The sequence below is a fragment of the Galeopterus variegatus genome, unplaced genomic scaffold, assembly GCF_000696425.1.
Source record: "Galeopterus variegatus unplaced genomic scaffold, G_variegatus-3.0.2 Scaffold114, whole genome shotgun sequence".
NCBI classification, from domain to species: Eukaryota; Metazoa; Chordata; class Mammalia; order Dermoptera; family Cynocephalidae; genus Galeopterus; species Galeopterus variegatus.
In genome coordinates, this window is record NW_007726225.1 from 233,106 (window position 1) to 259,326 (window position 26,221).

Below are 26,221 nucleotides of genomic sequence, written 5' to 3' on the forward strand. Positions count from 1 at the left end.
GTCAGGCACTGTGATAAATACACCAACATTAAGCAATAGGTAATTACATGAAAAGGTTTGAGATTTCATATGCTAATAACAGATTTTCTCAATAGACCCTCCAGTGTCCCATTTTTGAGTGTGGACTGCCAGACAGAGGAGTATACTTTTCCCTCGACAATAATCCTATTTCCCTTTCTATTTTGACACTCACTAACTCAGACATTCCTTTTTTTTTTTCCTCATTTTCATTCTAAAGGCATTGACCTATAATGCTTTTAACTCCAATGCTTTTCTGTTCCACTTGAAGTTAAGTAAGATGCAAGAACTACCAAATTTTGGCCAAGAGATTCTTTATTATTTGTTCACATAGGTTTAAGGCCTTATTTAGAGGGCTATGTGACCTGAGAGATATGAAAGTGAGAAGCTTTTATGCAATCCAACTGTAAAAGTGAAGGGAATATTTCTTTCTTTTTATAATTTTTTTAGGTTTTTAAAATGACACTTGTGTCTACTGCATCATTAATAGGCATTACTAGTACTAAAATAGCATGTATTGCCATTATTTTGGGTTGCTACCTTAAATAGATATAAGTAGACACTTTCATAATAAAAATAGGTTAATTTATGTTGATTAGCAAAATTGTTTTGAGAATTCCTTAAGAGACCGAGCTATTTCTTTAGTTTTCAGGAAAATACAAGGCTATGCCCCTTTTATCCCATTTGAGAACTTTTCCAGTAGGAAAATATTTCCCCTCTCAGTAACGTCATATCTACTATGAGGCCAGTATTTTTACATGCAGGAAAAAACAACATTGTATTTAACATAGAGCCTATTTCCAAAGTCTATAGTTTTGCTGGTGTCTCATCCCAGGAGGAAGAACTTTACATTAACATGTATGACCTATTGCACCCAAAATGAATTATGGAAAAGACTACAGTAAAATCTGACTGCCCAGAGCGAGTAAAGACTTCCACATGCAGAAAAAAGATTTAAGCACCTAAGTTTCTGAGGTCCTACATCTGTTAGGGAAAGTAGGTTCTAATGTCTAAGGCGCCACATCATCTTTAGTTAAACATAAAACATCTGTTCAGTTTCTTGACAATTAAAATAATTGATTGTAGAAAAGCCCTCACAAAGACCTATCAGGGAGTTTGTTGTGCTCATTAATAACATATACTCAGAGGCTGTGTCTACATGATCATGAACAATGGAATGAAAACAGAAGGTTGCTTCCAAATAGCTAAAGTGTATGCTTTTGGCCCCTGTTTTTCATCATCGAATTTATTATCATTTAAATTTTTTATTGTGGTAAAATGTACATAACATCATAAAATTTATCATTTTAACTATTTTAAGTGTACAGTTCAGTGGCATTAAGTACGTTCATATTGTTGGGCGACCATCACCACTATCCATGTCTAGAAATTTTCCATCTTCCTAAACTGAAATTCTGTCCCCATGAACTCCCTATTCCTTTCTCCCCCAGTCCCGAGTAACCACTGTTCTACTTTCTGTCTCTATGTATTTGACTATTCTAGGCACTTTATATAAGTGGAATTATACAATATCTGTCCTTATGTATCTGGCTTGTTTCACTTAGTATAAAGTTTTGAAGGTTCATCCATGTTGTAGTATGTGTCAGAATTTCATTCTCTTTGAAAGCTGAATAATATTCCATTGTATGTATATTCCATATTTTGTTTATTCATTCATCCATTGATGGACATTTGGGTTGTTTTCACATTTTGGCTTCTGTGAATAATGCTGCTATGAACATCAGTGCACAAATATCTGTCTCTGCTTTCAGTACTTTTGTGTAAAGACCCCGAATTTGAATTGCTGTATCATATAGCAATTCTATGTTTAACTTTTTCAGAACCACCATACTACTATTTTCCACAGCAGCTGCACCATTTTACGTTACTACCCACAATGCAACCAGTGTTCCAATTCCTCCACATCTATATCAACACTTTTATCAAACACACTATAGTGTGTTTTAACACTATATCAAACACAACAATGTTTTCTTTCTTTCTTTTTTTTTTTTTTTTTTGGTAATAGTCATTCTTATAAACATAGAGTGGTATCTCACAGTGGTTTTGATTTTTATTTCCCTAATGTCTACTGACGTTGAGCATCTTTTTATATGCGTGTTGGCCATGTGTATATTGTCTTTGAATAAATGTCTATTCAAGTTCTTTGCTTATTTTTGAATTGTTTTGTTGTTTAATGCTATCATTTTTTCCTATTAGATTGTGGTGAATTATCAAAATAGATAGTTTGTTTCCTTATATAATAATAAGGCTTGCTTTCGAAGCCAACTTCTGAGAAAAGGTGAATGGATCAAGCCTAGCCCTTTTAGTCAAAAAGTCAGAAAGTGAATCATGCATCTAGTTTGAAAAAGTTAAATATGAGATAAGCTTTCTTCTAAGTTTTGTGGAATCATCATTAATATTAGTTTATATATATAAACCTTACTTTTGGCACTGAAAGGCCATGGTAATGTTCTCTAACCTCTGAAAAGTAAAGGGTCTTAATACCAAGAAACATCTTGTGGAAGAGGTGAACATTTGATTTGGTAATGGAAATAGTTTCTGTGTTTTGGCTTTTTTAAAAAGCAAGGACTCTGAAAGTATGTTTCAAGAATGATGTCACACTACTCCTGTTGACTCCAGTCAAAAGAGCAAGGAAATTCACAACTCAAGTTTTTTAGTAGCGCAACATAATGAAAACTGTGTTTGAGGAAAAAAAGTCAAGCAGGGCTGAGAAGGGTAGATTGGTAATAATCAGTATTAACGCAGCATCATTAACATCAAAAAGTATACATTATATCCATGTCTTTATGTAGTAATGTAATTACATGCTATTAAAAAAGAGATTATACGAGGATACTTAAAAAAGTTCACAGAAAAATAGAATTAAAAGGTAATATGAGTCTTTCCATACCTTTTTGAAGTACCCTCATATATATATATGCATACATATGTGTGTGTGTGTTTATATAAATACACTACTATGAGACAGATGTAAAGGGCATGAAAACAAATCACCACACCTAATATGAATACATGTATGAAAGTTATATTTGCTGTATATTTTGTGATAACGTTTATCTAGTGATTAATGGGGTAAGCAAATGAGTTGTGGATTAATATTAATAAGCACATTATTTTTATTTCATTAAATTTAGGTTCTGTTATATTCTACTAAAACAGCCTATACTTTCTTTTTAGGCATTTATCATAGTTTGTACTTGAATATTCCTGCAATCTCTGGATTTTCCCTATAATACGTAAACTCTGTGAGGGCAGCGATCGTGTCTCTACCGCTCACTTCTGAATCCCATACTGCCTGGCATGTAGTTGGTCTCTACCGCTCACTTCTGAATCCCATACTGCCTGGCATGTAGTTGGTTTTCTAATACATACTTTTTGAATTAATGGAAGAAAATAAGTGAAGGAAAGGTTGCAAAGTCAAATTCACATCACAAAGAGAACCAGGCAATGAAACCTAAATTTAGATTTTTAAAAATAAAAATCTTGCCTTTTGACATACAGGAAATAATGCAACAGTCAAATTGTCAAGTTCAGTACACTTGTATTATTAGGATTTCCCTTCCCTATTTCCTAGAATTCCATTTAATTGTACTCTTTAGGGTTAGACTGAGAAGAATCAACTCTCGTTAGCTGGGCTATTGCCACGGGGATTCTGGCCTGACCAGGAGAAAATACTTCGGGACACTTTGGACCAATTTAGACAACTCAGGAGGCCCAGATAAACACCTTCATTTTGAATATTTATCTCTGCTCCTTCTCAATTATGGCTTGTCTGATCTTTATTCATCTACTCCAAAAGAATATTTTTTTCTGTTTTGAGGACACTGCAGGGCATAATATAATACTCTCTCTGTAGTAATTTTCAGTTATTTTTTAGTATATTCCAATATAACCATATAATTTGGTAATTATTATTATTATTTGTGACAAGGTAACTATGTACTTATGAAGTCTGAACTATAGTGTCTGTTAAATGAAATGTAATTGTATTGCTTTTGAACTCATATGGTAACTGTAACAAATAGAACTACTTGAATGAAAAGAAATGCAAATCTTGTAATTAACACGTTAATTCTTTGTTAGAAATGTGTATTTTAAAAGTATTTTATGGTAACTCAAGACAATTTATCCTCTGTCGAAACTCTTTCAATATACATTCATTCAGCACCTATTATATATAAAATAGAATAATAAGTAGCATGTGATGATATAAAAAGGACTAAAAAGGGGCCAGTTTTCTGTGCTAGTAAGAGAAGCAAGGTTCACAATGTGTACTAATCTGTAAATTTACAGAGATTATCTATTTGAATGGCAGGCTGAGGCGTGTGGGAGCCACTTTGCTACACGGGGAACAGGTCACTTCAGCTTTGTTGCAGAGTTGCATACATTATACATCTTACTGAAAACTTCGGGTGGAAAATGCTCCTTTGAGTGACTTCAGGGAAAGGCATTTTGTGGCTATCAATGGAAATGATATTTTGGAGGAAGTCAGAAGCCTATGAAAATATTTTTGAAACTTGGGATTTGTGAGCTTTTGTTCATGTGGGTTATATATATTGACCATATTAGAAGTTATGATATCTGAAAAAAATTTTGAATTTTTATGTGCTCATATGTTTAAAAATAAACTCATTACAATGCACATATAATAACGTGTTATGAAAATAACTATATTTTCCAAAACAAAAAAATTAGTGAGAAAAGTAGGATTCTTTTACATTCTAAAATATTTGTTTTATATTAATAAAAATATTCTAAAACAGGCACAGACAATAAATAACAGAAGAAAAAACTGATGAAATAAGTATAACCTAAAATAAAACAAAACAAAAAACACCTGAAGCTCTTGTAGATTGGATGCTGAAGAAATGTAAAATTTTCCGCTTCTGCATGCTTTTTCTCATTTTCGATAGGTATAATAATGAGGAATAATACAGGATTGTTGTGAGGCTTGCATGAGGTGACAGATGTTAAGAATTTAGAACACTGCCTGGTATTCAGTAGGAGCTCAATTAATGATGAGAATTACTTTTGCTATATTCATCCAGTGGAAGAGAGGGAAGGGCTCAACTGGGAGAAAGGCTACAAGGAGTGGACTGGGGTGCATTCTGGGAATCGTGCACAAGCTGCACCTGGGGTAGGTATTTATTTGGGAAAGAAGTGAAAGGTCAGACTGGAGTCTTTCAGGACAAATCAAGTGGTTTAGACTTTATCCCCCATGAAATAGAGAAATGATTGAAATGTGGGGAGAGGACATGGCCGAATTAGATCTACCTATGTCATATTTCTCTTGCTGATTTGCCTAACCATTCATTGCTTCTTAGGCGGGGAGGAGAGAAACTTTAAGCCACTTTCTGGGTTCCCAGTCAGGTGAAGTTAAAATTAGCACTGTTATTTCTGTTTTGCTTCTGGGCAAACTGAAGGCCATCACTGGCTAACTCGGTTATTGACACTTGCAGCCTCTCTTGGTGATGCAGTCAGGTCCCCGCAGACCCACTCCTGTGTTTAGCTGGTTGACAGATTTAAAAACTCTTGTCCAAAGATCCAGAAGGTGGAAGGTGGTTTTTGAGGAAAGCGAGGTTTGACAAAGAAAAGGACAAAAAGAGCTGCTGGAAAAAATAAATAATTTGCATTCAGGATGTATAAAAAAGTTCCCCCCAGTAGGATGAGAAGAACATTCTAGCATTGCCAGTGCTTCATTGCAGATCTTTTAGCCAGACCCCAAATAGCAATCTGCCTTGACCATAATTCCTGCATTCGTTTACTTGTGCATTGCTTTTTATTCCTCGTGGTCAGCTTTCAGCCTTTGAAACTCTGTGGTATGTGAATAGCTTTAATATTTCAGAATTTTTTTTTTTAATAAGTAGGTCATAATTTAACTTTCTTTTGAAAGCCTCCCAATGGCCTAAGGATTTGCATCTTTATTACCTCAAAGAGATGTAAACATAAAATGAGATAATAAATGGAAAAGTGTGTTCAATTTTTTATATATAGAGAGGTGGTTTATATATGTATATTAGTGTATGTTTCATCTGTCTCTAGTAATTCTGGGCTTAAGAGAAAAGCAGGTTCTACACAGTAAGATTTTCAATTGGTTTAGAAGCCCAAGCTGTATCTGAATTCCATGGAACAAACCAAAGAGGCAAGTTTGCTTTTTTAACACAGTAATAGGTTGTAGTTGATAGAAGCATAGCAGTGGCTATAGACAGGGATTTTTAATGTCCTTGCTAAAAAGAAAGAAAGAAAAAGAAAATGGTAATTTTCTCTTCATAAATCTTTCTTTCTCTCAATAGATAAAGATGGAAGTTCTAAAACTCTGGAGGTTTTTGTTTCAGCAATGGCCATGTGGACTGCTTGAGAGATGTCTTCAGAAGTTCTGGGAAGAATTTGCTAAAAGCAACATTTCAGGTACATGAGTGGGGAAGGATTTTATAACTTTGTGCCTTTAAGAGATCACTACAGCTCACACATTGCTGGTAGTATAGTTAAGGCCAATTAGTAGTAGCTTGAGAATGCAGTTATAAAGGCAGATAAGAGGATGTACATTATTCTAGTTACATCTGAAATTTTGTACTTAGTATGAACTTAGTTATATATAAGTACAAAAATATTCTACCCATATTTTTTGATTCCTCTTTTTAAAAATGACTTGTATTATTCTTCTCTGATCATAAAAGTGGTATGTGTCTTTTTTAGAACTTTATAAGGCATGTAGTATACAGAAGAAAATGAAAATTACAACTTTCTTACCAGGTGATGATAATCACTTTGACCTTTACATATGTTTCCTTTTAATTTTTACTATTCATATGTATTTTGCTTGTTAGCAAAATTGGGATAATACCACCCATATCCTTTTGTATAGTGATTTTCCCCTTAATTATAATGTAAGCCTGTTCTGATATCATTAAATAGTGTTTGAAAACATTTTACTGACTATACCATGTTCCGTTCCATGGACAGATGTGTGAGGTGTTGTGTGTATAGGAGTGAAGACCATGGACTGCCTGGGTTTGAATCCCAGTTCTGCTGCTTGCCAGCTGGGTGCCTTTAGACAAATTATTTAACCTCTCTGGATCTTAGTTTCCTCAGCTCTAAAATGAGATTGAAATTAAAGTTCACAGGGTAATTGTAAGGAATAAATGGGTTAATACATGTTCATAAAAATTAACAGTGCCTGGCACAAAGTAAGCAGTAGACATTATTATAATGATTGATATAATGTTAGATAGGAAATTTCTCATTTTATCATTAAAAATTAAGCCATGATGAATATTCTTATATCTGAGTCTTTTTCATGTGAATATTTTCTTAGGATAATTTCCTTAGAAGTGGAATTACAGAGTCAAAAGAATTTAATATATGACTGAACTGAATTCCAGAAAGGTTGCAGGACTTTATCTTCCCACCTCCAATTTAAGAGCTTATCTTTTTCACCATACTGTTGACAGTATTAAGAATTTTTATTTAAAACATTTTAATAATTGATAAATTGTTTTCTTAGCTCCCACCTGTGAGTGAGGACATTAGTATATAATAATATGCTAATATTATAATGCCCTAATTTAATTTGTATTTCTTTGACTACTATTTAAGATGAAGCTTTTAAAAAAATAACATATACATATTCCTCCGTAAGTTTCCATTCATTTCCTTTCTGTTATTTGTTTGTAGAAATTCTTAATATATCAATATTTCAACTTGTGGTCTGTCATATTTTTGGTACTGTTTTCCCCAGATTTTTGTTTTTAAATTTTTGAGGGGATATTTTAGGGATCCATACAATTATTTATTTTTCTGAAGGTAAAGTTGCATACCTTTTATCTTTGTATTTTTTTCTATAGCATTTATGCTTAGCAAATCTAAAACTACAAGATCTCCTTACCGACATTTTCTTCTAGGCTTTTTTTAAAATATTAAACTCTTTAGTCCATCTGGAATGTATATTACATATTGACTATGATTTAAGGTAAGGACTAATATTATATATTCTCCAAATAGCTAATCATTTTCATAGAACTATTTATTGAATAAGCCTTTCTTTTCGTATAAACTTAGAAAGTCTTCTCTATAATATGCTAAGTATATTATAATATATTAAATGTCATTTCTGAACTATGTATTATGTTCTGCTCTGTCATGTTTTTATTATTATTATTATTATTTTTGCTTCCATACCATACTGTTTTAATATTGTAACTTTATATAGTACATTTTAATATCTGGTAGTGCAAGTCAGGGTACTTTCCATTTCTGTCAGAAACAATGGCTGTGAAGCCCCCAGACCCATCTGCAACCTCCTTTTCTTATACCCGCCTCTACTGTATAATCTGGGAAATCAAATTCTTACTCTTCCATCATCTTTTGTGCCTGTGTCTGCTATGAGCCACGAACAGAAGTCTGTAGAGGATTTTTCTGGATGTTTCCTGTGTAATATTCCTCAGGTGTGAATGGGTATTTCTTGAAGAAAGCAGTCCATGGTCATCTGGAAGTGGCACTGTATACCTCTGGAGATACAGCTGGCATGTTAGCTTATGGAAGCATCTGAATATCAGTGTTTTAACCATTGTTTCTTCCAGCGTTCTCACCATTGTTTCTTCCAGAGTTCTCAAAACCGATGTGAGCATACAAAGCTACCCCCTCTTTTCCTTGATTTGAGGAACACTTCCTATGGGGCACAGCATTTTAAGGAAGTCTGCTGTGAGGATTGTGAACTATTTTACTCTCACTGGATGAATGCCTAAAAATGTAAAGTACGTCCACTTGATTCAAGTTATACCTCGCAATAATTACAAAAGACGTGCTCTTTAGTCTTTATCTAAAAGAGAAATAGCTAGTTGAAAATCAAACACACATGTAGAAAGGCTTATATTTAGTTCTCTAACGATCTGTCATACCATGTTAGTAATTCCATGTATATAGCAAGTACAAATATATGCAGAAAGCTACAGGTGATTTCATGTTTTGGTGAAACTTTTAGTCAGATAGACACTGCGCAAATATCCATGCTCATTTTGTTTGGATCTCTTTTTTTCTCTTATTCTTGTTTCTTTCTTTCTTTCTTTCTTTCTTTCTTTTCTTTTCTTTTTTTTTTGAGAATGCTATATTCAAAATTATAATTTTTAAAAATTTTATTTATACATATTTATGGGGTACAAAGTCGACTATTAGTATTTGTGTATAGCATGTGGTGATCAAATCAATATTATTAGCATGTTCATCACTACAAATTGTAATTACTTTTTGTCTCCCTTACCCAGTTACTCTCTGACAAAGAAAAGGACAAAAAGAGCTGCTGGAAAAAATAAATAATTTGCATTCAGGATGTATAAAAAAGTTCACCCTTCACCCTTTTTTTCCCACCTCTAGTAACTATAGGTCTGTCCTCTCTTTCTGAAAGCTTAACATTTTCTTATGGTCTTTCTTTCTTTGTTTCCTAGCTCCCACTTATGAGTGAGAACATGTGGTATTTCTCTTTCTCTGTCCGGCTTATTTCACTTAACATAATTTTCTCCAAGCTCATCCATGTAGCTGCAAGTGGCAGAATTTCATTCTTTTTTATGGCTTAGAAATGTTCCATTGTGTATATATACCACATTTTCCTTATCCGGTCATCAGATGATGGACATTTAGTTTGGTTCCATATCTTGGCTATTGTAAATAGAGCTGCAGTGAACATGCAAGTGCAGGTTTCCCTTTGATATGATGATTTCCATTCCTTTGGGTATATACCCAGAAGTGGGACTGCTGGATGGTATAGTAGATCTATCTGTAGTTGTTTGAGAAATCTCCATACTGTTTTCTATAATGGCTGCACTAATTCACAGTCCCACCAACAGTGTAGAAGTGTTCCCTTTTCTCCACATTCTTGCCAGCATTTATTATTCTCAGTCTTTTTGATAATAGCCAGTCTAGCTGGGGTGAAATGATATCTCAATGTGGCTTTGATTTGTCTTATTCTGGTTTCCATCATGTTTGTCTACTCCTTGCCAGTCCATATTGGATTAGTAACTATTACCAAATTCTCAGTCTCTATTGTCACTATTTGGCAGTCACTACTGCTAAATTCTGTCTCTGTGTCTGCAAGAGTCAAACTTTAGCTGAATAATTCATATTTATTATGAAATATTTTATGAACTGATATTATCTGTTCTTCAAATTCATTTTTTCTGCTGATTTAGACAGTGCTAAAGAGGAACTTGCCTTCTATGTGAAGGTACTTTCAGCATGAACACTTGCTTAAAATGCCTAAGCATTTCTATGGCTTGCCCAAGAACTTCCATGACGTCACTCTCAGCTCTGCGAGGTTAGGTTGAGTGTTCCCCGGCAGACTCTCCACTCTGACTCAGAAGGCTCTGCTTCTGTAAAGTAGCTTTCCATCCCCCTGTACTCCATTCTTTTTTTACTGAAGTAACTAGAAATGAATCAATCTCCTTGCTGTGATATGGATACTTAAAATGCTAAAATGCCAGATTTCAGAGGACCAAGTGCTGTGGTATGTACCTTCTCATTTACATAATGAGGTACTTAACCAGTTATTCCTGCTGATGTCAAGATTGGGGCCTGGGAGAAGGTAGATCAAATGTCTATCCACCGTGGGAAATAGTAATTGGCCACGCTTTCCTTAAGAAATACCTGGCAAGGTTTGGAACATAGATACTATTGTCTTCAGTTTCAAATAGTAGGGTGAGGATTATGATTTGTTAGATTTCACTTAATAAAGTGAGCCATAGATGGGACAAGTTCAAGGATTTATTGCAAGGAATCTGCAACAATACACACATATCATCTGTATTGCTGGTAGGCTGAATAAAGTAGATGTTTTATAAATGAGGTGCTACAAGAACACAGTGATGAACTAAATAGGATCTCTGCTTATATCTTTGTGGGGAAGATATACAATAAATGAATAAGTAAACAATAGAAATAGCAGATAAGGATAAAATTGCTGTGCAGATGATTAAAAGAAGTTAAAGTAACAGAAAGTGACTGGATGGCTATTTAGATTGCTGGTGGTCAGGGAAGGCCTTTCTGAAGTGGTGTCATTTAAACCAAGACCTGATGACTAAAGAGGACAGCCATGGGATTTGGGGGGAGAGTTTGCCAGGTGGAAGAAAACAAGGGCAAGGCTCCCTATGGAGGTTAGAAACTTGATCTGAGGATAAGCAAGCTAGAAAATTAGGCAGGGAGCCGGTCATGCATGGCTTTGTAGGCTTAGGCAAGAAATTGGTATTTTATTCTTGTTTGGTGGGAAAACATTGAAAAGCTTAATCAAATTTGTGTTTTATGACCTAATCAGATTCAGGTTTTAGATCGATCACTCCCATTGCTGTGTGGGTTGTAAAGGGACGAGGTGTGGAGGCAAGGAGATCATTTAGTAGTCTGGTTGTGAGGTTGTATGTTTGGAGTAAGGAGATTATCACAACAGTAATCATAGCTAACATTTCTTCTGAACTATAGTTTACAGGTACCATGCTAGGCATTATATGCAATATCTAATTTAGTCACTTAAAGACTGTTTTTCAAATGTATAAGGGGCCATTGTGATCTAAAAAGTATTAATGGAATTAAAAATTCTCCCAATCACGGTACTTTTTGTTACCCAATAAAAAATACATTAAAATTATAGTTATACATCAAGAAGTTTGAGTGATTTCTTTACCTTAAAGTAACCTTCATGTTTGAAAATACCAGGAGTGAATTTTTAGGTGGGGAAGAATATTCATTTCTCCTCATTGCTTACCAGGAATAGCTCCCAGAAGGGTGACACCACAGCATCGCAACAGGGAGGAGCCTGAAGGGTTAGGGTTAGGCTTAGCAGAAAGAAGAAATGGAGACAGGACAAGCTGTTGATCCTTCCACCTCAACAAACAATTTAGACTACAACCTATGAAAAACGAAATTCAGGGAGTGTAGCAAAAATGCCAACCCATTGCAAGCAAGCACCAACCTCTGGGGTGAGAGGGGCTTCTCTGAGGAAAAGAGCTGGGGACAGGGTTTTGAGGACTTTTAGCAGTAGACAAGGCCTGAGTCAAGTGCAGTTTGAGTCATAAACTAGAGAAGGTGTTGTGACTTAGAGTAAGGGGAACTGGAGTTAGATTTTAATGGTAGGCAGCAATAATATAGTGGAAGCAAGGAAAGAAAGAAGACCCCTAGGGCCCTAATCAGCCATCTCTGGGGGGCACCAGAGCACCCCTGGATGCCAGCATCAGGGCACAGAAGGAGATCCAGGGTGGGAGAGAGAGGAGCAGAACAGGTCAGAAAGGTTGACCAGACTCTCCCAGGTAGAGCTGAGAACTACCCACCCAAAGTTGATCCCAGCACGTCGGGATTCAGGATTCTTTGGCTTGTTGGTTACTGGACATAGAACTTAAGGTGTATGGAACCCAGATATACTTGGGAGGGAGGGATATTCCCTTCTGACACATGCTGATGGGTCTGGGGTGAGTTGGTCAGCAAAGACTACAGTCAACCTCTTCTCCCCACCCCAGGAGCTGGTTTACCAGCATACCACTGGTTGGTATAATTCACAGGTGACTGGATACAATATTTCAGTGGCACATAATCCCAGGAGATATAATTTTATGGTGAAAAAAGTCCCTGGGAGTTTCGTAGCAGCAGTCTTATGCAACCATTATTGTAGATGGCTGGCACAGAGCTAGGACTATGTGGCAGGACTAATGACCCACTCTAGATTACCTTGAAAATACATCAGAAGTCTACTTTCCTCATTACCTTCCTTAAAAGAAGCCATGGTGAAAATATGTTACAGGGATAAGAATCAGTAATGTAGTCTGTTTATTTATTGAAACATAATTGACTGTACATATCTGTGGGGTACAGTGTTGAATACCAATACCAGTCTGCAGTATGTATATTCTTAAATGGAACCACACAGTGTTGAACACAGTATGCAGTTGTAGCCACACAGTATTTGCAGATGAATAGAAAATTTGACTTTCTAAATTCAAAAGTGCAAATTGATGATACACATTTACTCCTTGTAAACTTTGAAAGCTGATTTTAAAAAAGATAACAGGCACTGTATCACTGTACAGTTGACTATTTCCACAACAATGTGAGAGTGGTTGGCCACCTTGCCTTTATCAGCTTCAAACAAAAGTTTAAGGCAAACCAGTTACCCAGACATTAAAGCATTGTAAAGCCCGTGGTGACAGGTAGAATTTCCCAGGATGGTGTTCCACTTAGAGTATTAGTCTGATATGAAATTAAAATTGACACACAGCTGCAAGAGGCGATGTTGAAATACTTATTTGACTTCAGGTATTTACATCTTTCCTCCTTCTCTTGATGTATTTAAAACAAACTGCTCAATTATAAAACCCTTCCTATGACAGATTTCCATAGAGTGTGGTTAGTTTCTGGGAAAAGTAGATTGAGTTCAAGAATTCTGAAGTCTTAACTTCAAACTTGCTTGATTTCCATTTAGTTTCAGATTTTTTTTTTCAAATGTTTTATTGCACATTGACTCAGCTTTCTCAAGAAATCAAAATATGATAATAAGGATGACAGGTATACTATATAAAGTGCACCCGTCTGGAACTCATTTTATTCTAAAAGAGCATACCTTCAGTGTTGAACTAAGTATGAAGCACTCCAATATGGTTAAATAAAGTTTTGGAAAATCTTTTGCTTGAAACATAATTCTTAATTATTTGGGTTTTTCTTTTTCTTCTCCAAAATATTTCAAAACTCTTCTTGATAACCAGGACTGTTCCTTTGAAATTTAATAGGATTCAGGTGTCCCCAGCCACTTTCTTTTTTCCCCCCTCTTTATAGCTTTCCTTTTACCTTTTTTGAACACATGCTACCAAATGCACACATGCTGAAAGCAAAGGCAAACCCCTGTTCCACACCCCCTGCTCTTGATATCGACACCATGGGCCAGCTTTCCTCCACCCAGATTCCTTTTTAGCCACAGTAACCATAAGAGTTTAACATCCGCCTTTACCTTCTCTTGCTTTGGTCTTCAAGCCAGGTATGAGCTATAAATTGAGGTAGAATGCACAGCTGGGTCAATAAAGGGTGGGGAGAAAAATGAAATTGGTTTCCTATCATTTTTTACAATGTTTGAAAAACAGAGTTGGCAGTGAGGAACAAAATAAAACAGGAAGCAGCATTGCACATATAAATTAAATATTTTCACCCCAACCCTTTTTAGATAGCCCAGGGGTATTAAGAACGTGTGTGTTTTGGATGGGCTCAGCAAGCATTCCAACAGTAAATGGCTTCCTGTTCAGCGTGTTCGAAGTCAGGCTGTCTTTTGGGGTTGGTTTAAAAATATGTGTGAAATATGTACTTTTATTTCAAGCCAAGTCAAATGTTTTCAATCATCCCCCCTTACTTTCTTCTCCTCTCTTCCCATCCTGTCATTTCTTGACCCCCAGACAGTAAAATATACCCCTAAATGTGTTTCTTTTCTCCAAAAGGAAGTTTAGTGATTAATTAGGAGTTACATGTAAACATATATTATTGCCCTCAAAGGTATTCACCAAGAACCTGGCCAGTGTCATTCCTGGCTGGCATTCTTGAATGTTAGATCGTGGTGAGTAGAAGTTAGAGAAGCATGCAAAGAAACCAGGTATTTGGCTCAGGCACAACAGGGAACCAATGGATAATTGAGGGTGAGAAATGGTCTATAACTCTTCACCCCAGTGGTGATGAACCTATAATTCCCAAATTGTTTGTGTAATTTTCTATTTCTACCACATCAGTGACAAATATTATTTTGTACTGCGTGTTCCTTGTGGATTTTTTTTTTTTTTCATCAGCAAGGTCCAATTAGGATGCCTGAAAGGAAAATAACATACCTGGGGCCATCATACCTAGGAAGAAATACCGCAGATGTACCTAGGAGGAAAAATATAGACTTCTGGTGAAAGCCACAGAGTCCCTCTGCAAAATGCTACTCTGATGTTGATAGACTTTAAAAATATATGTCATGTGATCTAATTAGAGGAAACTCTCAGATATTCAAATTTGACACCAAGCTGTCGAGGAACCTTTTATATTTGGCACAGGCTGTGTAGGCTGCAAATATTCTCTGTACAGAAGGCTTCAGATAGGCTTTGGCTTCCCACTCTGTCCATTTGACTGAACCTGTTTAAATTCAGGAGTGTTCTTTGACAACCATATTTACTAATGGTACTAGGTGTCAGAGATAACCTTTTCTATATTTTAAAATTTATTTAATGTAAGAGGTAATTTTTTGTTGTTGTTATTTACTCTTATGTGAGTTATATGGCTTGTGTGGGAGAGGAAAAAAAAGCCAACCTTTCCAAATAAATCTCTGAGGATAATTTATTCAAAGAATGTCTCTTGACATGTGATTCCAGGTTTTTGGTGTTTGCTGCTTTCAATTGGTTTAACTCAGCAAACACTTATTAAATTATTGACTATGCAAAGCTCAATGCTAGGTGCTGTTTACACAGTGTTAATGACCTGGAAGTAATTCACCTTGACAAAGTCCAACACCCTTTTATTATAAAAACTCTCAGAAAACTAGAAATATATATATAAAACCCACAGCTAATATCATACACAATAGAGAAAGACTGAAAATTTTCCCCAGAAAATCCTGAACAGGACAGGCAGGACCCCCATTTTTACTACTGCTATTCAGCATTGTTCTGTACCTTCTAGCCAGAGCATTAAACAAGAAAAAGAAACAAAAGGATCTAAATTGGAAAGGAAGAAGTAAAATCTCTATTCATAGATAACATGATCCTATATAGAGAATATCCTAAAGAATCCACAATAAAATTACTAGAGCTGAATAAACATGCTCAGCAAGGTTGCAGCTGCTCCATTCCTTGGTCAGAGTTCAGCATTTCAGTGTTCTCACTAAATCAGCCTAATGGCTTGTCTTCAGGGAAACAGTTAATGTTTAAAAATGTGAGTATTATATGGTCAAAAATAATTTTATTTACTATCCCCATATTCAGTTTAATGGACAAAATTCACATGAGACTATTTTGGCAGTAGGTCAAATTTTGGTTCAATTTTCAATACTTAAACTAGTAGCACATTAAGCCTCATTGTGCCTTGAAGTCAATTCCTTCATTAGGTTGCTGATCTCATGAGAGCAGATGATACTAAGTGATAAAATAGTGGGAGAAATGTGAGTATGTCCTGCAAAGTGGAATCTGGAGGGAGGAACAAAGACAGAAGAGAGGCTTTAAAGATGGGCGAAGAAAGAAGAGGCAGAATAATCAACCAACAAGAGATGCCATAGACCTTTGCCATTCATTATGGTAGCCGTGAGCCACATCTGACTATTTAAATTTATGTTTAACGAAAATGAAATAAAATTTAAGTTCCTTAGTTTCAGTAGCCACATTTCAGGTGTTTGGTTACCACGTGTGGTTAGTGACCGCCTTATTGGACATCACTAATATAGAACATTTTCATCATTGCAGAAAGTCTATTGGATACTGCTGGGATAGGTAGTGTTTTTTCCTTACTTATTATACTCAACAATGTGCAGTGAATATGTTTTCTTAAAGATTATCTCAAATACAATTTTTAATGATTGAATAGTATTATATTAATCTATCATGATTTTTAAAAATCAATCATTACAAAAATAGCTTTTCTGTAATTTTCTGGTATTATAAGCATGGCTATGACTTGAAAAACCTTGTAGAGCAGAATTTTTGCACTCATTTTCAATTATTTGTTTAGAATAAATTCATAGAAATAAAATGGCTGGATCAAATGCTATAAACATTTTTTAAGGCTTTTGATACATGTGGCCAAATTCCTCCCCAGAAAGTTTGTTTGTTTACATGTCCTAAGCATAAGTGACAGGAGAGTCATTTAATTTTGAAAGAAGAACTGAACCCTAAAGACCAAAACCCAAACAAAACAGAATGGTAATATAGCTGCCTCTGTGAAGAATAGAACTCCAAATTTGGGTAGGAATAGCTGTAAGTATTGAGCTGAAATACACAACAAGAAAATAATTAGCAACCATTTTTGTAGTATTGCTATGTGGTAGGCACAATTTAGGCATTTTATATACGAATTCAATCCTCATTATAGCCTTGTGAGTTAGGTACTAACATTACCTCTTATCATGTAGTTAGACAAAACTGAGGTACCTGGAGTTAAGAAACTTGTTTGAGGTCACACAGCTAAGCAGCAAAGCTAGGAATTGAATTCACCTGGGTTCATCAAGGCTGCTAAGTGTTCAAGAGTTCATGTCTTTAACCACCATACTACATTGCTTCTCAACCATTTTATTCAAATCCCTGTGGAACCAACTATTATAGGTTGGAGTGTGTCTCCCGTCCCCTGCAAAAAACTATGTTGAAATGCTAATCACCGTACCTCAAAATGTGACCTTATTTGGAAATAGGATCATTGTAGATTTAATTAGGTAAGAGGAGGTCATACTCAAGTAGGGTGGGCTTCTGATCCAATTTGACTGGTGTCTTTATAAGAAAATGGTCAGTAAAGACTGGACATACAGGGAAAGGAGTAGGCCATTTGATGACAAAGGCAGAGATTGGAGTTATGCAGCTACAAGCCAGCAGAAGCTAGGAAGAGGCAAGGAAGGATTCCCCTGCAGGTTTGAGAGGGAGCATAGCTCTGCTGAAACCCGAGTTTTGGACCTTCTAGCCTCTAGAGCTATGAGACAATACATTTCTGTTGTTTTAAGTCACCAAATTTGTGATACTTTCGTTACAACAGCCTTAGGAAACTAATACACCAAGTAACTTAGAAAGACATTCCAATGTCTGACCAGGTGCCCAGTTAGCCAGGAACACACCTCACCTACTTATCTTTCATTTTGCTGCCCATCACAGTGGTCAGATCCCTCCATGGTGCCCAGTCACATGGACTGATGGCCAAAGACAGTATGTCTGCAATTGCTTCTGTATGCCTTGGAAATATAGAGGAACACCCTGACTGACTCACAGAGTGAATGTTCTGTTGAATTTGCCAGCATCATATTCAGTTTCTGGGAAGCTAATAATTGTATATTTTTATTCATTTTGGAAAGGCAGTGATTCACTAAGACAATATGAACTATGCTTGTATCATGTAACCATATTTAGATTTGTCTGCCTTGTAGGGAAAACTGTAAAGGTTTTAAATAACTGTAAATTATCTATGAATTTGTCCTTTTGTCTTGATTTTTATTTCCATGTTTAGTTATATTACAGTCTGTAAAGTTTTGGAAAATCAATATACTTCCTGGCTTAAAATATAAACCAAATTTATGGTTTACTCCATACTCTGATTTAAAAAAAAAATGTCTTCACAATGAAAATAACTGGAAGTTATCTTATCTTAAATGAACACTTGAAGTATGATTTCTTAGTTTTCCTTTTATAATATCACAAGGAGAGAAGAGTATACAGGTATCAGGAATCTCACAAGAAATCTTGCTCTCTAACATACTTTTTCTCCACCCTCTGTTCATATCCCTGATTCATTCTCCTCCCCTGAAGGAATACCCTCTACAGCCCATGACTGGTGCCATAAACTCTAAAAGCAATTTGATTTTTAAGTACTGGGCATTACTCTCCCCTGCAGATGACTAACTAACTAGTTTCTGGCCAACAATAGCAGTGTTGTCCAATAGCAATATAATGGGAGTCACATATGTAATTTAAAATTTGTAGTAGCCACATTAAAAAAAGTTAAAAAGAAATAGGTGAAATAAATTTTAATAGCATAGTTTCTTTAACCCAATATGTAAATATTGTCATTCAATGTGTAATCAGTATAAAAAGCAAAACTAATAGTAAGCTTCTTTACAATGCTTTTACTGTGCCCAGCATTGTGTTAAATGCCTTTACAAATATCATTGTACTTGAACTTCTCTGTGATGAGTACTGATATATGTATTGATGAGGAATCTAGAGCTCAGGCTAGTAAACAGTATTTTGGGTTTTGAATCCAGGGCTGTCTGAATCAGAACGTATTTTCACACCCTGTGCTCTCCTACTTTCCCAGAGCCAGACTTTGGGCATCAGGACACTGGTTGGCCCTGAAAGGGGAAGCAGGAAAGTATCTCAATGGAGAAGAGAGAGAAGAAGAGGAGCATTAAGAACAAACTTCTAGCCCCTTATAATTTTGCCTGAGTCTTTCCTTGAATCCTTTAGATACACTGTCTAGTCACTAGCCACATGAGACTTAAAATGAAGCTAATACAAGTTGAGAAGTGCTAAAAATAAAATGCACCCTGGATTTTGAAGACTGAACATGAAAAAAAGAATGTATACTATCTCATCAATATTTATATACTGATTACACATTGAATGACAATATTTATATATATTGCGTTAAATAAAATATGCTATTAAATTTATTTCACCTGTTTCTCTTTACCTTTTTTAGTGTGGCTACTAAAAATTTTAAATTATATGTGTGACTCCCATTATATTGCTATTGGGCAATACTGCTTTAGTTGGCCAGATAACCTGGACACCCAGAATAATGTTAATTTAAATGAAAAAAATTGGATTTAACTTTTCAAGAAAGGCAATAGTACTGCAATTTGGAATTAATGAATTTTTTCAAAGTATACAACATACTATTCTTATCTTTAAGATAATCCATTTTGTTCAAATTTTAAACACAATTCCTAAAAAGTTATAGAGGTAAGACATGAAGATTTTATTCTTTGTGATAGATTGCTTGAAAAAATGTACCTACTTCTCCCCTTCTTTTATTTGAACTACTTTGCAGTTCTGCTCCGTGAGAGGTAGAGTTTGTTTCCCTAGTCCTTAAATCTTGGTTGGCCTTGTGAATTTCTGCCAAAAACTATGCCAGAAATGGTGGTGTGCCCATTCTGGGCTTAGACATCAACAGGCCTTGCACTCTGTCTAGTCACCATCTTGGAACCCTGCCCACTTCTTCTGTGAGCAGGCCCCAAGCAAACCTGAGAGAGGATGAGAGGCCATGTGGAGCAGAGACAAACTGTCCCAGATGAGACCATCTGTGTTAGTTTTCTGTGGCTGTTATAAGAAATTATCACAAATTTAGTGGCTTAAAATACCACCAGTTTATCATCTATCAGTCCTGCAAGTCAAAAGTCCAACACAGGTCTCATTGGACTGAAATCAAGGTGTCACCAGGTCTGTGTTCTTTTCTGGAAGCTCTAGGAGAGAATCCTCTTCCTTACCTTTTCTAGCTTCTACAGGCTGCCCCCATTCCTTGACTTATGGCCCTTCCCTCTGTCTTCAAAGCCAGCAGCAGCAGGCAGAACTCTCACATCACATTGCTCTGAGCTTCTTTTCTGACTCTCTCTTGCACTTTTAAGGATCCTCATTATGAAATTGGGCCCACTCAAATAATCCAGGGTAATCTTATTTTAAAATCAACTGATTAGCAACCTAATTCCACTTGCAATCTTAACTCCCCTTTGCCATGTTAAATAACATATTCACAGGTTCCAGGGATTAGTATGAGGACACCTTTTGTGTTTGGGGGGCATTATTATTTCACCCACCACATCATGCTTGACCAGCTAGCACTTGACCAACCCAGGAACTGATTGCAGATACATGAATGAGTCTAGCTCTGACCAGAACTGCTCAGCTGAACCCAGCCAAAATTGCTGGTCTGCAAAATAATGAATTAAATAAAGACTGGATGGTTTGTTGTAAAGCAAAAAGAACACTGATGCAGTCTTTGAAAAGGCCAAAAAAATGTGAGCTGACTCCTTATGTTTAGGTAAAATATTCCAAAATCAAATTTATGCAACAATCCTGATAATATGAGGCACTCCGTTTTTATTTAGCTGTTATATTAATAATTTTTGCTTTTTTAAAAAAGATAGTGGTGATATTGTCAGGCTAAACTCTGTCTCCCTTCTAAATTATTTGCAATATAGGAAAATAGTGCAGATTTACCAACCCTTTCCTACCAATATTCTCAACTCTGCTCTTAGATGACCTCTATCAACAAAAAGGAGGCAAATCCTCTTTGGAGTAATAATGACTTGTTGCCTATGTCAAATTTTCATTAGTGAATAAATAATATATATATTTTTTTCCTTTTTTGTCTTTTTTCGTGTCCGGCAACGGATCGCAACCCTCAGTGTCGCGCCCGTACCGGACCAGGACCGGCAACGGGATCGCAACCCTCGGAGTCGCACCCGCACCTCGCTCAGCCAGTGAGCGGGAACCGGTCTGTATGTGGGATCCGAACCCTCGGCGGGAGTGCCGCCGCGCTCCCAAGCGGTGCACTGTAGCAGTGCGCCACCAGGCCGGCCCATAAATAATATTTTTAACAACTTCTTGAGCTGTTTATCCTTATAGTTTTTTTTTTTCCTTTTTGTCTTTTTTCATGACCGGCAACGGATCGCAACCCTCAGTGTCGCGCCCGTACTGGACCGGGACCGGCAACAGGATCGCAACCCTCGGTGTTGTTCCCGCACCTCGCTCAGCCAGTGAGTGGCCGGTCTGTATGTGGGATCCGAACCCTCGGCGGGAGCGCTGCTGTTCTTCCCAAGCGGCGCACTGTAGCAGTGCGCCACCGGGCCGGCCCATATAGTTTTTTTTTTTTAAGTAGATTAAACATGTAGTATGTTTCTTATGGTTTGCGCTCTGTGGTATAGATCATGTGGTCAACTTTTGGGTGAATAGGAGTTTTGTTTATCTTCAGAGGAAGGCCTTGATACATCCCATCGTGTAAATTCTCTGTTTCAACTATAAAACAGAAAGTGGAGAAAGTCAAAGTAGCTTTCTGTTAGACATAATAGTTTAGCCTTCTGAGTAAAACCTCAGAGAAACTGGGACTCTTAAAAAAGTCTAGAATGGAAAATATGAATCGAGCAGAATAATTTCTAACTGAGGCACATGAAGTTTGTACCTTGTCATGTTTTTACCTGGTAATGTTTCATCTATGCTCCCAAGATTTCTACTTCAAATAAATTTACCAGCATCATATGAAAGAGAAGTGGTTCTACGTCATCAGTTTGGTGGCAGAATCTCATAAAACGGGGCCCGTCTGCCTATTAAAAGCCTCACATTGTAAATGTTCCACCAGGGGTGTGTGAATGGTAAGGGGTTCTTCATTAATCAGCAAAATATATTACTAAGATCTTAAAACTGGAAACTAATAAACAAAGGTAATTATTTGGCAACCTCAAAAGATTCACACATTCAAAACTCTTGGAAACTTGAGGTATCTGGGAATGGTTTCCAGTATAACAGTAGATCAGGGAAATACATTTAAAAAGAAGTAAATAAGTTGCATCATTGAAATTTCTTGTTTCTTGCTGTTTTGCTTTTCCTTTATTCTTAGAGTGTTTTGAACTTTGTCACTGTGAAATCTCTTGTCTGAGAAGGATATAAAAGAATTTACTTTGTTTTCTATTTTTTCCCATAGAGAGCAGAATGGGTCTTGAGTGACTTATGAAATTTGGAGATTCTTGTACATTGGGCTAAATACTGAGGTGTATCTGTTACTTAATTCACTAATATTATGTTTCTGTTGGGAATCATGTAACCAGATATTGGCCTGGGGAGAACATTACAATATCTTTTAAGCTGAAAATTAGATAAGGGCTTCTTATTTTCTGACATGGCTAATCATATGCTCTGCAACACTGAAAATGGCTTTGTTGCCCATCAACAAGTAAAACATAAAACTTTTCACTTAGACAGCTATTAGGGGCACTGGGGAGCTCTAACCAAAACTTTGCTTGTAGTGTTGCTGCCTGGCCCTGCTAATTGTTATTAATTGGAACCAGCCTGAGGAAAAAAACTCTTTTCAGTGTGTGTGTGTGACGTTTGTCCACACACATGTGTTCAAGTCTGCACTTGCAGGCTTATTGGAGAATGAGATAAGAGACATGTTTTCCTAACCTATAGAAAAAGGTCAACGTGCTTAGTTGGATTTTGTAGTGTTTTCATCTCACATATTAAGATAATATTGATTCGATTGGGTTAACCTAGTAAGTGCACATACTGGGTATATGAAGACAAATAGGGAGACAGGAGGAGAAAATACATTTGAGAGCCTACTCTATGTGAACCTCCATTATCATCACTGTATTTAATGCTGGCAACTACAGGCATTATATTTGCAGCATATGGATAAGGAACATTTCAGGAATATCAAACCACTTTATATAGCACAGCTGGAATTTAAACTCGAGTGTGATTCCAAATCATGTGTCATGACCACTCTACTATGATGCCTCTTCACCCAATAAGAATTAAAAGTCTAGATACGTGTAATGTTCATGAACATTTACTGATACTCTCTTGAGTAGGATGTAAAAGATTTTACACACAATCGTGAGAAACGATGACAGAAAAAAAATGAAGTTTTAAAAAATGTCTTTATGGAATTCATAGGCAAAGTCATGTTTACATAAAAGGAGGCTCTTAATTAGGTTTCTAAAAGCTCTACATCTGCTTCTTTCCTGTGGTGTTGATAGGACAGGGCTAGATGGATATAGCAGAGATAACAATATCACTTAAAGTTCTTGCTTGAAGAGATTATATTAGTGTCCAGAATGCACTTGACATTGTTTAATTTAAAAAAATATATTTCTTAAAAGAAAAAATTTTAAAACAGCCTTTAAGGATAAGACCGTAAATATTATCATTTATAAAGCATCTAATCCTTATTTTTGAAAGTGCAAAATGCTTTGCCTCCAGATATCTTAAATTTAATCCTTTTAACAATTCTGCATGGTAGGCATTAATATCCAAGTTTAAAAAATGAGAATCTCGTGAACTGCAGAGGTTATTATGTTACTTTAGCATTGGCAGCAGTGTTTAAACTAGTTTGACTCTTAAGATACAGACTTCTCCCATGATACCACACATTGCTTTCTCAGATACAAATTTGAATAAGGATTTTTTTTATCATTAAGTCTATTAAGGATGATTGCTATATTGATTTGAACTAGAAAGGTCAGAGAATAGATGACAGAATGAAGAACACAACTTTTTTTTTTTTTTCTTTATCACTGGGTTAAGAGATCAGAAGGAAGAAATCAGAGAACAAAATGTAGTTTTAAATGGTAATCTGCTAGCTATCTCAACAGTAGCTATGGGAATGATATTACCGGTGAAGAGTAAATCTTTAAGCAGACAATTAATCTACCTCAGGGCTAACAAATCTAAAACAAAAGCATCATCAGTAATATTGTCTCTTTTTCCTGGCTGGAAAGAACCTACATGAGCATATGACTTTGACTTGTTTTGCAAGGCCAGGTGACCTGCAGCTAGTTCATGGTTAACTGCTAGACCCTCATTAGAGACATAAATACTGCCAGTCTTTTGCAATTTCAGGACACATAGTTAAAGAGCACGAAAGTATATGTAGTGAGTCAGAGAGCAGTTCATTTCCCAGTGCCTTTTTCACATATGCATCACATGAGTACTGAACAATAATGATTTACACAGACAATCTGTTTAATGACCGAGGAACAGAAATGCATAGCGGTTATAAGCTCTCCATTTTGTGTCATAAAGAAAAGGATTCTAGTCCCTCTTGTCCCATTTATTATCTGCATTTGTTTTCCTATAAGTGTAATGTACATAAGGCTCTTAAGGCAGGGTTGTTGTATAAGTTAAATGAATGTATGTAAAAGCACTTGGCCTAGTGCCTAGAGCAAAGCAAGACGGCAGTAGTGGTAGTTGCTATTAGCATTTATGCCAGAGGATATAGCATTTTGCTGTCTACCTTGACTCAAAAGGAAACAAATACCCAAATTTATCTCATGTGAGTATTGATCTCATGAGATTGACCCCAGAAGACCACTAGCAAAACTAAATGGGAGAAAACCCAGCATCTGAGTGGCAGCTCCAGAGACTAGTATTTAGGTTTGGGTTGTTGTTTGGTTCCTTTTAAACTGAGCAACCTGGTGCCTCACCAGCATAAAACTACTTTCTCCCAAGGTTTTCATGTGTAGAAACAAGAAGACCCTTGAGGCCAATAACTAGTTATTTATTTTTAAATGTTTTAAAATAAAAATAATAGTGTGAGGCTTTTGCTTGAGCTTTCTTTTTGAAATGACCTTGACAGGAACTGGAAATAGTTCGTGTCAATGCAGCCATTATCTCTTGTGACCAAACGGGATGTGGGAGGCAGGGTGGAATTTCTGAGTTCTTTGTACATAGAAATAAAATGTCTGTCATTTAGTTAAAATAAATTATTGATTTTAAAATCAAATCAAAATATTGAGTCAAACAAGTGGGTACTGTACTTGAATTTTCCCTTATTTGTAAGAACTGTTTTTCACTATTTTATGAATAGTGGGGAAAAATAAGGGGTTACAAATAACAAAAACATGTTTTGGGCTTCATGAAACCCAGGAGGCAATTATAGGACAGTCTGAAAAAAAGTTTAAATTACCATCACTTCCCAGGAAAATGAATGATCCTCTTTTCTTGCCTTATCAGGTAAGCAAGCTGACAAAATGCTTTAAAAACAATTTTGGAATACTTTATTCCCCTTTGCACTGGAGGCCTGTGCACAAAGCTCAAATTATTCTTTCTATACCCCTGTGCTTTCTCCTCTTCCTGGGAACAAGGGCATTAAGTGTCCTCAGCCTCACTCAGGCCTTGGGTTTGGAAAAGTCTTAAGAGCAAGACTAATGACTGATTTTGCTGGAAAGGAAATAGACAAAGCCAGACATGAATTTAGGTGGAATAATTGCAGATAGCATTAGCAGATCGAGTGTTGATTACCTCCAGGGATGAAGCGATGACATACTTTGGTGTTTGTTACTATATTGTTGCTTCAAGTTCTGCAACATGTACGTGTCACAGTCTGAGAGTAAAGAAAGTAAAAAAAAAAAAAAACAAAAAAACAAAAAAACTTGGGTAATGTCACATTAGTTTCTTGTTTAAATTTCCTTTAAAGCTCAAATTTTTTCAGGAATAAATACCCACTCTTCAGCATGAGAATTGGAGGTTTTCTTGGTTTGGCCCCTACCCACTTTTCCAGTCTCTTTCGTTGTTTTTCTCCCCTTGAACCTTGTATCTCAGCCGTGTCATACTACATCACAATTAGCAATATCACTGTGTTGCTTGAGAAATGTGCCTCTCTGCTTTTGAATTCCATACTCTTTTTTGTCCTTTTATCCTACTCTCTTTATTTCCTAGGCTAACTGATAAATGATCACTTAAAACATGCTATTCACCCCTGAATCTGGGTTTTGTGTACATTTAATATACTT

General features: G+C 36.1%; 1 long non-coding RNA gene across 1 annotated transcript in view; it reads left to right on the plus strand.

Moving 5' to 3' along the window:
• The first annotated feature begins 6,340 nt into the window (after positions 1–6,340).
• Positions 6,341–26,221, plus strand: part of LOC103602388 — a 33,336-nt gene continuing 13,455 nt past the window's right edge. The window contains exon 1 of the long non-coding RNA XR_551528.1: positions 6,341–6,450. This is a non-coding gene — a long non-coding RNA (uncharacterized LOC103602388). The remainder of the gene's footprint in view (positions 6,451–26,221) is intronic.